The following is a 5,000-nucleotide window of genomic DNA, read 5'->3' on the forward strand; positions in this document are numbered from 1 at the left end:
ATTTTCGACAAGGGAGATCCTCCTGGAGGAATCGGGCCTCAGGCCGACGAGGAGCACTCTCGTCGGACACTTTCGGCCGGCACCCGCGATCACAGCCCTGGAGGTGGACTTAGAAAAATTTTCACTCTGCACTCACAGGCCGAATCCTCATGGAGGAATCGGCCTCTAGCCCAGCACAGGCACCTCTGGTCGGCCACGCTATGCGCCCACACCCGCGATCACAGCCCTGGAGGTATTATTTTTTGGACTTTGAAAATTTTTTCACTCTGCACACACAGGCCGAATCCTCATGGAGGAATCGGCCTCTAGCCCAGCGCAGGCACCTCTGGTCGGCCACGCTATGCGCCCACACCCGCGATCACATCCCTGGAGGTATTATTTTTTGGACTTTGAAAATTTTTTCACTCTGCACACACAGGCCGAATCCTCATGGAGGAATCGGCCTCTAGCCCAGCGCAGGCACCTCTGGTCGGCCACGCTATGCGCCCACACCCGCGATCACATCCCTGGAGGTATTATTTTTTGGACTTTGAAAATTTTTTCACTCTGCACTCACAGGCCGAATCCTCATGGAGGAATCGGCCTCTAGCCCAGCACATGCACCTCTGGTCGGCCACGCTATGCGCCCACACCCGCGGTCACACTCCTGGAGGTCCGAATTTTTTTTTTTCTTTTCTTTTCTTTTCAGGCCGAATCCTCCTGGAGGAATTGCATTCTCCCCGACCCCAGGCACCATCGGCGGGCACCCCCCACCCGCGACCACGCCACCTGGAGGTCAGATTTTCGAAAAATTTTCTTTCGCCTTTATCTCGGAAACGGCCAATTCCGCCTGGGAAAAAACGATTTTGGCCGGCCCTAGGCACTCCCCACGGCCACTTTGGGCCTCCCCCCGCTGCCCATGGGGCTTCTGGGAACCGGGGGGGGGGGCCCCGACTTCGGACGGCCGTATCTCGGCCACCGTTGGTCCGATCGGCTCCAAATTTCGCAGGGGAGTCCATGGGGAGGCCCCGGACCCGATGCCACATACCCCGGGGCCGACGCCCCCCGCCGGCGCCCCCTGGAGGATGGGAGTCTGTTACATCTCCTGGGGCTATGGGAAATTTTCTGGCTCTCAGCTCACATGCAGGCTGAATCCTCCTGGAGGAATTGCATTCTCCCCGACCCCAGGCACCCTCGGCGGGCACCCCCACCCGCGACCACGCCACCTGGAGGTCAGATTTTCGAAAAATTTTCTTTCGCCTATATCTCGGAAACGGCCAATTCCGCCTGGGAAAAAACGATTTTGGCCGGCCCTAGGCACTCCCCACGGCCACTTTGGGCCTCCCCCCGCTGCCCATGGGGCTTCTGGGAACCGGGGGGGGGGCCCCCGACTTCGGACGGCCGTATCTCGGCCACCGTTGGTCCGATCGGCTCCAAATTTCGCAGGGGAGTCCATGGGGAGGCCCCGGACCCGATGCCACATGCCCCGGGGCCGACATCCCCCGCCGGCGCCCCCTGGAGGATGGGGGTCCGTTACATCTCCTGGGGCTATGGGAATTTTTCTGGCTCTCAGCTCAGGTGCAGGCTGAATCCTCCTGGAGGAATTGGATTCTCCCCGAAGCCAGGCACCTCAGGTCAGCCATGTAGGTGCCCCCCACTGCGCTCACACTTGTAGAGGTCATGATTTGGGGGATTTTGAATTTTTCTGGGTCTCTGAACATTTTGGGGAAAATATTCACACTCTGCACGCGCAGGCCAAATCATCATGGAGGAATCGGCCTCCAGCCCAGCACAAGCACCTCAGGTCGGACACAGTAGGTGCCTGCACTGGGCTCACACCCATGGAGGTCATGATTTGGGGGATTTTGAATTTTTCTGGGTCTCTGAACATTTTGGGGAAAATATTCACACTCTGCAGGCGCAGGCCAAATCATCATGGAGGAATTGGCCTCTAGCCCAGCACAAGCACCTCAGGTCGGACACACTATGTGCCTGCACTGGGCTCACACCCATGGAGGTCATGATTTTTAGGACATTGATTTATTTTGGGACCCTGAACATTTTGGGGAAAATATTCACACTCTGCACGCGCAGGCCAAATCATCATGGAGGAATGGGCCTCTAGCCCAGCACAAGCACCTCAGGTCGGACACACCATGTGCCTACACTGGGCTCACACCCATGGAGGTCATGATTTTGGGGATTTTGAATTTTTTTGGGTCTCTGATCATTTCTGGGACTTAGAAAAAGTTTGGGACTTAGAAAAATTTCCACACTTGGAAAAAGTTGGGGACTTAGAAAAATTTTCACTCTGCACTCACAGGCCAAATCATCATGGAGGAATGGGGCTCTAGCCCAGCACAGGCACCTCAGGTCGGACACACTATGTGCCTACACTGGGCTCACACCCATGGAGGTCATGATTTTTGGGACTTAGAAAAAAAATGGGACTTTGAAAAATTATCACACTTGGAAAAAGTTGGGGACTTTGAAAAATTTCCACACTTAGAAAAAGTTGGGGACTTAGAAAAAATTTCACTCAGCACTAACAGGCCAAATCATCATGGAGGAATGGGCCTCTAGCCCAGCACAAGCACCTCAGGTCGGACACACTATGTGCCTACACTGGGCTCACACCCATGGAGGTCATGATTTTTGGGACTTTGAAAAAAAATGGGACTTAGAAAAATTTCCACACTTAGAAAAAGTTGGGGACTTAGAAAAATTTCTGGACTTAGAAAAATTTCCACACTTAGAAAAATTTTGGGACTTAGAAAAATTTTTACTAGGCACACACAGGCCAAATCATCATGGAGGAATCAGCCTTTAGCCCAGCACAGGCACCTCAGGTCGGACACACCATGTGCATACACTGGGCTCACACCCATGGAGGTCATGATTTTTGGGACTTAGAAAAAAATTGGGACTTTGAAAAAATTATCACACTTAGAAAAAGTTGGGGACTTAGAAAAATTTCCACACTTAGAAAAAATTCCACACTTAGAAAAATTTTCACTAGGCACACACAGGCCAAATCATCATGGAGGAATTGGCCTCTAGCCCAGCACAAGCACCTCAGGTCGGACACACTATGTGCCTACACTGGGCTCACACCCATGGAGGTCATGATTTTTGGGACTTAGAAAAAAAATGGGACTTTGAAAAAGTTGGGGACTTAGAAAAATTTCTGGACTTAGAAAAATTTCCACACTTAGAAAAAGTTGGGGACTTAGAAAAATTTTCACTAGGCACACACAGGCCAAATCATCATGGAGGAATTGGCCTTTAGCCCAGCACAAGCACCTCAGGTCGGACACACTATGTGCCTACACTGGGCTCACACCCATGGAGGTCATGATTTTTGGGACTTTAATTTTTTTTGGGTCTCTGATCATTTCTGGGACTTTGAAAAAAAAATGGGACTTAGAAAAATTTTCACACTTAGAAAAAGTTGGGGACTTAGAAAAATTTCTGGACTTAGAAAAATTTCCACACTTAGAAAAAGTTGGGGACTTAGAAAAATTTTCACTCAGCACTCACAGGCCAAATCATCATGGAGGAATCAGCCCTTAGCCCAGCACAGGCACCTCAGGTCGGACACACTATGTGCATACACTGGGCTCACACCCATGGAGGTCATGATTTTTGGGACTTAGAAAAATTTTGGGACTTTGAAAAATTTTTACTAGGCACACACAGGCCAAATCATCATGGAGGAATCAGCCTTTAGCCCAGCACAAGCACATCAGGTCGGACACACTATGTGCCTACACTGGGCTAACACCCATGGAGGTCATGATTTTTGGGACTTAGAAAAATTTTGGGACTTTGAAAAATTTTTACTAGGCACACACAGGCCAAATCATCATGGAGGAATCAGCCTTTAGCCCAGCACAAGCACCTCAGGTCGGACACACTATGTGCCTACACTGGGCTAACACCCATGGAGGTCATGATTTTTGGGACTTAGAAAAAAAATGGGACTTTGAAAAATTATCACACTTAGAAAAAGTTGGGGACTTAGAAAAAATTCCACACTTAGAAAAATTTTCACTAGGCACACACAGGCCAAATCATCATGGAGGAATCAGCCTTTAGCCCAGCACAGGCACCTCAGGTCGGACACACCATGTGCATACACTGGGCTCACACCCATGGAGGTCATGATTTTTGGGACTTAGAAAAAAATTGGGACTTTGAAAAATTATCACACTGAGAAAAAGTTGGGGACTTAGAAAAATTTTGGGACTTAGAAAAATTTTGGGACTTAGAAAAATTTTTTACTAGGCACACACAGGCCAAATCATCATGGAGGAATCAGCCTTTAGCCCAGCACAAGCACCTCAGGTCGGACACACTAAGTGCCTACACTGGGCTAACACCCATGGAGGTCATGATTTTTGGGACTTAGAAAAATTTTGGGACTTAGAAAAATTTTTACTAGGCACACACAGGCCAAATCATCATGGAGGAATCAGCCTTTAGCCCAGCACAAGCACCTCAGGTCGGACACACTATGTGCATACACTGGGCTTACACCCATGGAGGTCATGATTTTTGGGACTTAGAAAAAAAATGGGACTTTGAAAAATTGTCACACTTAGAAAAAGTTTGGGACTTAGAAAAATTTTCAACAGGCACACACAGGCCAAATCATCATGGAGGAATGGGCCTCTAGCCCAGCACAAGCACATCAGGTCGGACACACTATGTGCCTACACTGGGCTAACACCCATGGAGGTCATGATTTTTGGGACTTAGAAAAATTTTGGGACTTAGAAAAATTTTCAACAGGCACACACAGGCCAAATCATCATGGAGGAATCAGCCTCTAGCCCAGCACAGGCACCTCAGGTCGGACACAGCATGTGCATACACTGGGCTCACACCCATGGAGGTCATGATTTTTGGGACTTAAAATTTTGGGGGAAAAATCACCATTCGCAACCCCCCCACAGGCCTCCCTACTCGGCCCCTAGCACCAGCCTACACCCCCCCCCCAGGTCACCCAACCCTCCAGG

This window comes from Clarias gariepinus, chromosome 27 (assembly GCF_024256425.1).
Source record: "Clarias gariepinus isolate MV-2021 ecotype Netherlands chromosome 27, CGAR_prim_01v2, whole genome shotgun sequence".
NCBI lineage: Eukaryota > Metazoa > Chordata > Actinopteri > Siluriformes > Clariidae > Clarias > Clarias gariepinus.